Source organism: Euphorbia lathyris, chromosome 5 (genome assembly GCF_963576675.1).
Source record: "Euphorbia lathyris chromosome 5, ddEupLath1.1, whole genome shotgun sequence".
Taxonomy (NCBI): domain Eukaryota; kingdom Viridiplantae; phylum Streptophyta; class Magnoliopsida; order Malpighiales; family Euphorbiaceae; genus Euphorbia; species Euphorbia lathyris.
The window spans coordinates 46,658,609-46,672,116 of NC_088914.1; positions in this window are offsets into that span (position 1 = coordinate 46,658,609).

Genomic DNA, 13,508 nt, shown 5'->3' on the forward strand with positions numbered 1-13,508 from the left:
TAGATGTTAGTTGCGGGACATTGGGACGTGTCTTTCATATTTAACTACGACGCTGGACTCGATCAAATATGACTCATTTATTCCTAAGATCTTGTAATATCCCGTTTTTTAAAGTACTTTTGAAAATAGTATTGTTTTTGATAAATAATATTACGAAAATACCATCATAAATTTTTTTTAATTATATTTTATAAAAAAAGGGCGGCCCGGTCGCACTACGCGTCCCCGCTGAGCGAGGGTCCGGGGAGGAATCCACCACAAGGGTGTACTAGGGGCAAGCTTTCCCCTGCCAATTATATTTTATAAATAACTTAATTATTTTAGAAAACCTAAAATATATAAAACTACTTTAGAGGGAGCAGCCGCAACCTCCTCATTCTTAAATCACGTTTGAACTTTTGAAACCAAAGCTTTTGGCAGACCTGTTCTTCCATAAATAATTCCTATTTGTGATATACAAGTAAGTGATTTTACCTTTTCTTCCTTTTACTCATCTATGCTATTAATATTAGAGATCCTTCTTTTGTTATTAAAATAATAATAGTAAAAAAAAAAGAAAACTAATGAGTTGTGCGGAATCGGCGGTCTTCTACGGAGAGCCATCCATCTGTAATTCACGTTTTTGATGAAATTGATTTTTGTCCTATTTGTTTTGTCCCATATTTTTTTGGTAGGAAATGAAAGAAAAAGAAAAACAAAATAGCCAAAAAACCTAACCCGGGATTAGTCTAGGAAAGCTAACCCCCACCACATATTTGTTTTGTCCCATATAAGTTAATGGGTTTTACATTTAGTTCAAGATATAAATTTTGATTTTATTTTATTAGGATATGATAGGTACAAATGGAATTCAAGAATTGTAATTGCACCATTTTGGTGTTGTGCATCCAAATCATGGTTTCTTCACATTGAATATTTTATATAATGGAAATTTGGTTTTAATTGAGAGTTGGGTGCTGTGAGTTTTCAATTTTTTTTTTCAAATTGTTTTCATATTATTAGTGTTGGTTTTATGGTTTTGAATTCTCTTAATTGGTGATTCATTAAGGTTTAATTAATTATCCCCTAATATGTTAATGGTCCCTATTAGATTAGATATGATTAGGCTTAGTATTAATTCATTCTCCCTTTGTGAACCAATAGGAAATTCTGATACTCCTTTAGTTGATTGAGAGACGAGCTTTTCGATTCTTGCTTCTGTTTAAATTCCAGGTGAGTGGTAATTATAGTACACGACACTGTTTGATTGAAATATCAAACTGTTTATCAAAAATTGACATTTGATTATATGTTTCATTTATAAAAGCGTAGATTTGAACCTTCTGTTTGCTAAATATCCTTAGTATTAGAGCGTATATTCTGGGAACAGGCCTTTATATTTGATTTGTTTTATTGTTAGTTACAATGAAATTATTAAAATTTGATTTGATATGATTTGACATTTCTGATACGCGAATTATCGCGGTTATTACTTTTATTTAGAAATCTGATAATTCATTCAGTCAGTTATGATTTTTCTGACGTATATATGTATCTATACTATATATTTTCAAACTGGTACAAGTGCTCAGTGTATCTACATCTATTATCTGGCCTCTCACCGATCTTCATAACATTAGGACTTTGCATCTGTCTTCGAGTCATGATGTCAGTTGTTGGTTTTGTCGTCACTTGCGTTAATATTAGAATCATGCATAAGATCGGTGAAGGTAAATATCTGTTATCTGTATCTGTTATTGGTAGCGCGCTTACCTTTTATCTGGCCCTGGTGGTGTGTAGTATCACCACTCTGTTACACTGTACCATATGTTTTAAAGCTTTTGCCTTATTTCCTGATTATTCTAATATTTGAAATATTTTGAAGGGTTTCACTATTATGTTTGACAATCGATTACTAGTATTTGAATTGATGATCTTATATCGACCCTTTAGTTTAGGTGGTTTTGAAATACTATATTTTGAACTATAATGGTCATGATTTAAGAGTATCAGCCTGCCTGCCTGTTCCTTTTCTGTTGTGTGCTATAGCTACTGCTCACTGAGGTTTTCGCTCGTATAGACGAAAATCTCATACCACGTTGAATCTTTCTTTTTCAGATTAAGGTCCCTGTTCGTGAGGTAACCATTGGAATGGTGTTGAAGGAGACTGCTTAATAATTTAGCTTTATATTATTTTTGGAGACTTTTGATTATTGAGATTTGACTTGAATAGTTAGGTTCCTTTAAGGTTTATGATGTAATTTCAACGAATTGATATTCTGTTAGTTAATTTTGGAATTTCCATTAGTTCAGAATTAAGGCTAGCATAGGTTAAAGTTAATTTAATTTATGCGTCGATCATGGCCTGGGTTTGGTCGTGACAAAGGTGGTATCAAAGACTAGGTTTAGGTTCTTATAGACTTACTATATAGGATTCACGTGTTCTGTTCATATCCCTTATCTTGTATATTTACCTTTGGTCTTCCTATTTACTCATTTTCAATACCTCATTTGCTAAAGTGTATAATTCTGCTACATGGATAGGTAATCATACCTCCTAAAGGAAGAGGAAGAGGTAGGAATACAGTTAATGTTAGTATTAGGAGTAGGGTAACTGTTGAGAATTCATCCCAACTTGATGGGGGAGCTTCACACCCTGTTGGAGGAGCAGCTCCGGCATCTGAACCAATATTGCAACCAGCTGGAGGGTCATCTCAGCCCACTCGTACAGCTTCAACCTCTCAGCCTGCTCAAATATCTAACACTGATTTGGCTGTTGGATTGCAAGGGGTCTTTCAAGCAGTTGAAAGGCTAAATGTTGGTGTGCCCTAGTTCATAGGCATTGGTTTTTATAAAATGTATTTGTGTCACATTAATAAAGGCATTAATCTAGTTCATTTATATCTTGTGGTATAATATGAATAGAGAATCCATTGATTGATAATCGTAAAACCATATCCTAAGTCTATTCTATCATGGGAATGATTAGGACCACAGACTTGTATATTCGACGACTGTATGGTAGTAATTGATACTAGCCATAGCACTTGATAAGTCAGTTGTGAATATGGGTACATGTTGTATACATGTGACTGGATTAATCCGCCCGAAAAAACTACATGGTGGTTGTGTCATTAGTTTTCTTAAGTAGGTCTCTAACTGTCTTCAGACCAGATTTCATTATAATATCAATGTGGGATCCGGTTCACTTTGACATACGCCTAACAGGTCTGTAACAGGATGCCAAATACGGGTATGATTGGGTGAACTGGTGAACGCATTGGTATTGATAGTGAAGTGATGGAATTACCACTCACATAATACTGAGATGATATCATAGGCCACTTTGATAAGTGAGATTGAGAAGTGTGTGGCCACACCCTGATAAGTAGTCTACTTATCGGATTCATTAATCTACTTAAGATCAAGAAATATCATAAACAACAGAAAGGATGACAACCGCCATGCCTCTAGTTTATAATATCGATATCAAATGGTAAAAGAAGTTAAGAGATAACTACAGGGTCTCTGCATCTTTAGACTGCTGAAATAACTGTATTGGTTAGGGGCAGTAATGGTTTGCTAGAACCCACTTACTGTCTGTGGGCCGTGAGCCCACTGCTAGCTAAGGACAGTCCCATAGGATCGTGCACATTGAACATCTGAGTTAGAACTTATAGAATGGTACACTGGAGGGATGAGATTAATTAATTGGTTGACAGTAAAATGTCAAGGTAATTAATTGGTGGTTAATTAATTGATTAATTGATACTTTGTATCAATGTAATTGATTAATTGATACTTTGTATCAATGTAATTGATTAATAAATTTAGGCGTTGAGTATTTAATTGGTTAATTAGTTTACGGGATGTAATTAATTAATTTGTAAATTAATTAAATTGCATTCGTGAATAATTAATCGAACTAATACGTCAATTTATTAATTAGTGCTGTTTATTTAATTGGGGTAATTAAATTTAATCTAAGTGTAACTAATTGCATAGAATAAATACTCTTGGTATTTATTTAAGTGATTATGTTAGGATTAGATTAGTTTTGTAATTAACCAATTAACCCTAAACCAATTAGGTTTAGGAATAACTACACTATATATAATAAAAGCCTAAAACCTAAAAGGGTAAATTCCAAAAAAAAAAACCCTTGTGGTTTCATCGATTTCCAAAAAAACTCATGTGGTTTGTTTTTACCAAAAAAAAAAGGATCGTGGTATACGCCGTTACCCGAAAAACGAAAAATGGGTTAACAATGTTAAATCTGATGATGTGGCAAGGGGCAAAATTGTCCGAATCAAAATAAAAAAATAAAATAACAAAATAACAAAAAAAAAAATTAAAAATTAAAATAATAAAAATGTACCACCATTTTCTTCTTCTTCTCTCTGGCTTCAACTTCTTCTTCTTCTTCTTCTTCTCGATTTCTTCTTCTTCTTCGTCTGGGCTTCTTCTTCTACTTCGAATACAAACTATTAACCAGATCATTTCAATCCTAATCCATATTTCAGAGATTGATTGATTCGTTAATTGAAGATTAACAGCAATCGGTTTTTCAAATACCTATATACACGTGACAACTGGCGAGAATGGAAGTGAAGAATCCAAACAGTAAATTAACGTATCGGTACGGATTGTCGCAGGTCGGAAGTGAAGAATTGTCACTACGATTGTCTTGCCGGCTGTTTCTCATCAATGCCTTGTGGAAAGCGCACTGGAAAGAGCCAGGCGAAGTCTGCCGCCTCATCGACAGAGACCGATTACAGACGGCGAAGATTGGTTGTTGTTGTGGCGATCATGATAATCTCACAAACGGCGAAGAGGATCGAGATATGAAACTGGCAGCCGTTGACGAAGCCAACGCCGATGAGGATCCCGATGGAGACATGAGAGGTGAAAAAGGAGGCGAAGAAGAAGAAGGAGGCGAACGTCGATGCCGATGAGGATTGCGACGGAGCATGAGAGGTGAAGAAGAAGGAGGCGAAGAAGAAGAAGGCCAGAAGAAAGATCTGGGTATTTTTTTAATGATTTTAATTTTCTTTTTTCTTTTTTTTCTTTTTTGTTTTTTTTTTCTTTTTTTTTATTTTAATTCGGATAATTTTGCCCCTTGCCACGTCATCAGATTTAACACTGTTAACCCATTTTCCGTTTTTCGGGTAACGGCGTATACCACGGTCCTTTTTTTTGGTAAAAACAAACCATAGGAGTTTTTTTGGAAATCGATGAAACCACAGGGGGTTTTTTTGGAATTTACCCAACCTAAAACTATCTAACTAATATATGATTTGCGGCCACCACAAACATTCATTGATAAGTGAATTCGGCAGAAACATAGATTTTGAGAAAGTGGGATTTGTTTGGCAAACATCACAATCTCTCCAGTTCTTCTTCGTTCTTCGGCTAGCACCGGTTCTAACTCGATAGTTGTTCGTGCACCTGACTACGAAGATCTTACTACCTTGTGGATTCTTCAGCCGTCTCTAGAAGAGACAGTCCGGGTATGTTTATATCCCTAAACGGATCAAAAGGTTTTATTCAATCAATGGTTAACGGACAAAGATCAAACTCAAAGGGATTAAAAATAAATTTTAAACCGCAATTCCACTGCGCTACAATTGATTAACTGGCTTTAATCCCTAACACTAACAAATGTGGCAGGGGAAAACAGACAACCAAGAACTACAAGATCTGCTATACCTAATGATAAAGCTCAATTCCAGGATCTCAGTGACTTCTTGAGGTTACAACCTCCAAAGTTTTCGGGTGAGGATTCTGTAACAGATCCTATGGATTTTCTGGATGCGATGGATAGATGTTATAAGGTCTTGGGATGCACCAATGCTAGGATGGTATTGTTAGCAGGGAATCAATTACAAGGAGTGGCACGTAGTTGGCATCTTTTCAAAAGAGGGAATGGACTTGATAATACTTTCCTTTGGCCACAGTTTCGTGATTCTTTCTTGGAGAGGCTCCTTCCTACTAGTGTTAAGGAGGCTAAAGCTTTAGAGTTTGAAGTGCTGAAGCAGGGTGGTATGACTGTGAGTGAATATGAAATGAAATTCACTTGATTTACTCATTTTGGTGAACATCTTATTCCAACTGAGGAAAGGAAGGCAAGGAGGTTTGAGAGGGGACTTCGGGACAGACTGTTAGACCGAATTGCTCCTTTACAATTGTCTAGCTTTGAGGAGGTGGTGGATCGATCCAGAAAAATGGAGATGTTTGATGATCAGCGTAGAGCTCGTGAACAGAACAAACGTGCCTGATATGACAACCAGAGTGGTCAACATAGTAGGGGAAGTAACTATTCAGTATCTTAGGGGTCTCATTCCTTACTTGGTCAAGGAGGGCAATACTCCAAGAATAATCAGAGACATGGTCAGAGAGCTCAGTCCATAAGTACTCAGAATAGTCAAAGTTCCTCTAGATCGTCATTCCTTACTTGTCAACTTTATGGTAAATTTCATGGTAACTCTCCATGCCACCGAGCAACTGGGGCTTGTTTTGGTTGTGGACAAGTGGGACATAGGAGAAAAGACTGTCCAAGCAGTAACACAACACAAATTGTGAGTCAGGCTGCAGTTTCTACTCCTTTTATCAGTACTCAATCAGTCTCTCAGTATGGTGGTAGAGGTCAAAATTCAGGAGGTCAAGGTCAGGGTGGTCGTGGTTTTAGAGGAAGAGGTCCCAATTCAGCTCCTAATCATGCAATAGCAAGTCGACGTCAGTCTAGAGCCTTTGCTCTGACACATCAGGATGCTCAGGCATCTAATACAGTGGTGACAGGTACCATTTCTGTATGTTCATTTGATGCTATTGTTTTGATTGATCCTGGTTCTACACATTCCTTTGTTTCCCCTTGTTTTTCTATGAAATTTGGTGTACCACCCACTATGTTAGATTTTCCTTTATTTGTGGCAACACCTATGGAATATGTCCTAGACACAAATCTAACTTTTAAGAATTGCTTAGTAAAAGTAGGTGAAAGAGAACTCTTAGCTGATCTTGTATTACTTGAAATGTTATATTTTGATGTGATTTTGGGAATGGACTGGTTAACATCGTATCATGCATCCTTAGACTGTTATAACAAGTCTGTTACTTTCAAAATTCTTGGGGAGATAGAATTTCAGTTTCAAGAAGATCGTAGCATGGCTCATTATAGTCTTATTTCTGCTATTGCTGCAAGAAAAATGTTGTATAAGAACTGTGAAGGGTTTCTAGCCTATGTTAAGGATACTCAAGCCAAGGGTATCGAGTTGGAGAATGTTGATGTGGTGAATGAGTTTATTGATGTCTTTCCTGGAGATTTGCCAGGTTTGCCACCTGAAAGAGTGATCGATTTTTGTGTTGACTTAGCACTTGAAACAAACCCTATATTTATGCCTCCTTACCGAATGGCTCCTGCTGAACTAAAGGAGTTGAAGGAACAACTGCAAGACTTGCTTGATAAAGGGTTCATCCGCCCTAGTGTCTCTCCTTGAGGAGCTCCTGTGTTGTTTGTGAAGAAGAAGGATGGATCAATAAGGTTGTGTATTGATTATCGACAGCTGAACAATGTCACAATACGTAACAAATATCATATTCCTCGAATTGATGATCTATTTGATCAGCTCCAGGGTGCAAAGTACTTTTCTAAGATTGATCTGAGGCCCGGTTACCATCAATTGAGGGTTAAAAATATGGACATACCTAAGACAGCTTTCAGGACTAGGTATGGTCACTATGAATTTTTGGTGATGCCTTTTGGCCTCACAAATGCTCCTACAGCTTTTATGGATCTGATGAATAGGGTGTTTAAGCCCTTCTTTGATCGTTTTGTGATAGTGTTCATAGATGACATTCTGGTGTATTCTAAAAGTAAAGAAGAGAACCAGTTGTATGCCAAATCTTCAAAATGTGAATTCTGGTTGGATATTGTCGCATTCTTAGGGCATGTGGTATCCAAAGATGGGGTGAGTGTTGATCAGAAGAAGGTCGATGTTGTTCTTCATTGGCTAAGGCCTAGTTCAGTGTCGGAAATTCGAAGTTTCCTTGGGTTAACGGGTTACTATCGATGTTTTGTACAAGACTTTTCTCGAATAGCTTCTCCTTTAACTAAGTTAACCGAGAAGAATGTGAAGTTTCAGTGGTCAGAAGCGTGTGAGAAGAGTTTTGAAGAATTGAAAGTTCGTTTGACTTCAGCACTAATGTTAGCCCTCCCATCTGGGACGGGGGGCTACGCAGTGTTTTGTGATGCTTCAAAGGTTGGCCTGGGTTGTGTATTAATGCAACATGTGTTGGGGTTTAGTGTCCTATAGACAATTGTTCCAGGATATAAACCTAATGTAAATGAATTATTCTTTATATCATTTGTTTAATAAGATATGGTTTCATAACTGTATAAAGGCAACCTCCTTTAAAGAACTAAATAGGTCTAATAAAAGGAAATCCCTGAGTTTATTTAAAGTGATTATAAAGTGTTCATACAAGCATGAAGTGAGACAAAACATTATAATAAACTAATAAACTTAAAGCAACCCCAAGTCAAGTGATATGTTTTGAATAAGGATTGACATAACACTGTTGAGACTTGCATGTAACAATGTTTTCTGTCGACACAGAGAGCTGATCTCACAAGCTTCAGATATGTAGATATCTGGACAGTTACATGGATCCAATGAATGGAGTTCATTAGGATTGGGGACCCGACTTGAGATAACATGATGGGTAGATTTATCCTTGTCGCATGTTCATCTCATTGGTATTAATAGGTATAAGTAATCCTAAGACTCAGCACCACTTATTTACTCAAGGTCAGCTTTGGCAATTTATATGCTGAGTAAATAAAGCAAACATCACATGCAATATGAGAGAGAGTTTAGAGATTACTCAGTATCACTTATCCTGGTTCGGCCTCTCTGCCTACGTCCAGTCCCCAGAGTCCTCCGGGCTTTTTGAATCCAATACCGAGCTCTTTAACGGTAGAGCACAAACCAATTACAAGGCAGTTGAATATGCAAGAGTACCTTCCTCTATTCGTCTACTTCAACTCCTACTAAGTGCTACAACCCAGCACCTAGATTTCTCTACCACTGAATGCTTACAACCAAGCACTCAGCTTAACACTCTCAATATTCCTATTGATCACAAACTTGTTCTTTTTCAACTAAAGAACACTTTAGATGATTACAAAACAATCAATCTAGCATTTACACAGAGAATGAAAAGTTGGTGTAAGATCTTTTTGTATTTGAGTGCTTTCAAGATTTTCTCTCTTTGTATTTTTCTTTTGATGCTTCAGTGATTATCCAAGGTTCTTCATTGTCCTTTTATAGAAGGAAGACTGCAGATTTGGATCATTTGAATTGTTGTTACTGTTAACACCAAAACGGCTCTTTTGGGGGACAGATTCTGGTCAGCTTCAGTCTGTACCGCCATTCCCTTCCTCTGTTTTCTCTAGGCGTCAGGTTTTGTCTTCATGCATCAGACTTGTCTTTTTGTGCCAGTTGTCTTTTACCAATAATCCAATGACCCATGTTTCTTGGAATTAGTCTTTTGTGTGTCTTCGAGGTTCCAAATATTGGTGCAGAAGATTGGCAGACTTTGTCCTTTAGTGAACGGATCCTCCATGCTGTCCTGACTGTCACTCAGCTTCATTCGTTATCTCCGAATGTTCTACTTCCAAGCTGAGTTCCTTCTTAGTCAGCTTCGTTCTGGCGACTTTGTAGGAAGCTTCTGATGCTAAGTTCTACTCCACTCAGCTTCTCATACTTTCATGCTGAGTTCCGTTTAACTCATCTTTGGCTTATGCTGACTTCTGACCTGTCTTACTTTATATATTATATATTTTTGCACTCAATATTGAACAAACACATTAGTACAATTAAATAAAGGCATTTAATTTAATTGCCTCTTAATCATGGATGATTTTGTCAAATCAAAATCTTGTGGAAAGGTGTTTCAACAACGAGTGCTGTTCTCAGCCATTTATCGGGATCAGCTCAAGATTGTTAAATCTTTGAATAGTGAGCTATTAGGCTCTGATACCACTTGTTGGTCCCGTGTGATTAGTTCCAAGGGGGGGGGGTTAGGAACTAATATAACTTTTTCCAAATTTAATTAAGCTGACTTAATATATTTTCTTGAGTTAGTTAACTCAGCTTTGGTCAGCACGGCCGATTATAGCGTAAGATAGCTTTGGTCAGATGTTGACTAGAACTATTTTACATATGAGTTGGGAATTAACACTTTTGTGGTCAACTTCCAACTCAGCACTCTTATTTACTCAGTGTTAATTTAAACAATTTATATGCCGAGTAAATATAACAAACAACACATACAGATATATATATATATATATATATATATATATATATATATATATATATTGAGAGAGTTTAGAGATTACTCAGCATGACTTATCCTGGTTCGGCCTCTCCGCCTACGTCCCGTCCCCAGAATCCCTCCGGGCTTTTTAAATCTAATACTGAGCTCTTTAAAGGTAGAACACAAACCGTTTACAAGGCAGTTGAATATGCAAGAGTACCTTCCTCTATTCGTCTACTCAACTCCTACTAAGTGCTATACCCAAACACCTAGATTTCTCTACCACTAAGCACTCAACACCGAGTACTCAGCACAACACTCTCAATTTACAATTGATACAAGTTTGTTCTTTTCGGAAGAAGAACACTTTAGATGATTACAGAAAATCAATCTAGCTTTTACACAAGAATAGAAATTTGGTGTAAGTTCTCTTTTGGTTTTTGTGTGCTTTGTATGTATGCTCTTTTTGTTCTTGTTGTAATCTGTTGATGATCCCAGAATGATCATGTCCTTTTATAGTTGAGTTCGGAAGCAGAAATGATTTGAATCTTGGATTTGTCCATTGATCCAAACGGCTCCTTTTTGAGACAAGTTCTGGTCAGCTTCAGTTTTGCAGGCCAATCCTGTCGTCTGAATTTCCACAGTCGTCAGACTTGTCTTCTTCTTGCAGGTTTCGTCTTTTTACGCCAGTTTGTCTTTTAGCTAACGAACAAGTGACCCATGCATCTCGAAATTGACTTTTGCGTAATTCCAAGGTTCCGGATTGGTGCAGACTGTTGTCGGATCTTGTCTTTTAGCAAACAGATCATTCATGCTGTCCTAAAGATCACTCAGTTTGACTTTGATAGGCGTTGTCTTTGATTGTTGTCAATTCATAAACTGAGTTCTCTTTTACTCAGCTTCCATGGTCAGCTTCGTTCTGCAAGACATAGTTCTCAAGGAGACTTTTCTACTTTTGATACTGAGTTTCGTTCCACTCAGCTTCGTTGATCAGCTTGATCGTTAAGCTTCTGTTCTGAAGACAACTTATCTTCTTTCACGCTGAGTTCCACTCTACTCAGCTCGTGCTATGATCTTATGCTAACTTCATCCTGTCTTACTTTTTATTTCTATTTGTATTTATATTTATGCTCAACATTGAACAAACATATTAGTACAATTAAATCAAAGCACTTAAATTTAATTGCCCCTTAATCATGGATTAACTTAAATAATTTTGTCAAATCAAAATCATGTGGAAAGGTGTTTCAACAACGTTTACTCTTTCTCACTCTCAGGTTAAATTAAAACACTCCTAAAATCATGACTAAAACCAATCTGCAAAATATACTTACCGATAACAAGTTGAACGGTTCAAACTTCACCGACTGGTATCGCAACCTCAAAATCGTTTTGAAGTTCGATAAGATAGGGTTGTTGAAACACCTTTCCACAAGATTTTGATTTGACAAAATCATTTAAGTTTAATCCATGATTAAGCGACAATTAAATTTAAGTGCTTTGATTTAATTGTACTAATCCGTTTGTTCAATATTGAGTATAAATATACATGCAAAAGGAAACAAAGATTAAGACAGGACGAAGTCAGCATGAGAATACAACACAAGCTGAGTGAAGAGCAACTCAGCATAAGGGAAGATAAGTCATCTCCAGAATAACAGCTTCAGAATAAAGCTAAACAAAGAAGCTGAGTGAAACGAAGCTCAGCACAGAAGAAGTCTGCTCCAAGTAATAGTTTCTACAGAACGGATCTGACCATGAAAGCTGAGTAGAAAAAGAACACAGTATGAAACTTGGTGAAAATCGAAAACAGTGATTATCGAAGTCAAGCTGAGTAATCTCCAGGACAACATGATTGATCCGTTAGTTAAAAGACAAATTCGACAACTGTCTGCACCAATAATACAAGTCTTGAATTACGCAAAAGCCAAATTCCAAGATGCATGGCTCAACTGTTCTATGCTACAAGACAAACTGCCATAAGAAAACAAAGACTGTAGGAAGAAGACAAATCTGACATCTGAAGAATTCAGAAGACAGGATTGGCCTGCACATCTGAAGCTGGCCAGAGGTTTGTCCCCCAAAAGAGCCGTTTTGGACTCAACGGACAAATCAAATTCAAATGATTTGTTCCTCACATTTCAACTATAAAAGGGACAAGGATATCATTTGGAAGATTGCCGATTCACAGAAAATTACAAGTGAGAAAGATACAAATTCAAAGCACTCAAAACAAAAGAGAAAGCTTACACCAACCTTCTATTCTTTGTGTAAATGTTAGATTGATTATTTGTAATCATCTAAAGTGTTCTTTATCTTAAAAGGAACAAGTGTGTGATCAATTGTAATATTGAGAGTGTACGAGCTGCGTACTTGGTATTTAGTACTTAGTGGTAGAGAAATCTAAGTGCTGGGTTGTAGCATTTAGTAGGAGTTGAGTAGACGAATAGAGGAAGGTACTCTTGCATATTCAACTGCCTGTAATCGGTTTGAGCTCTACCCTTAAAGAGCTCAGTATTGGATTCTGAAAGCCCGGAGGATTCTGGGGACTGGACGTAGGCGGAGAGGCCGAACCAGGATAAGTATACTGAGTAATTTCTAACTCTCTTAAATATATATATATATATATATATATATATATATATATGTGTGTGTGTGTGTGTGTGTGTGTGTGTGTGTGTGCTTGTGTTGCTTGTGATATTTACTCAGCATATAAACTGTTAGAAGCTGACACTGAGTAAATTGGAGTGTTGAGTTGGAAGCTGACCACATAAGTGTCAATTCCCAACTCTCAAGTAAAACAGTCTTAGTCAGCATCTGACTAAAGCTGTCTTACATTAAGTTCGGCCAAGCTAATCAAAGCTGAGTTAATAAACTCACCAAAATAATTAATTCAGCAAGATTAATTAGCGAAAAAGTTATATTAGTTCCTAACCCCCCTGGAACTAATCACACGGGACCAACAAGTGGTATCAAAGCCTAAGCTCACTACTCAAAGATATAACTATCTTGAGCGGATCCCCATAAATGGCTGAGAACAGCACTCATTTCCTTCCAGGGAACCAAACAACACAGATACTCCCTGAGGGGTTATCTATTAGTCGGCCTCCCCTATTCTTTGGATCCAATTATACATTCTGGAAGAATATGATGAAGAACTTTATCCAAGCCACAAACATGAGTGCATGGCTTGCAATAGTTCAAGGCCC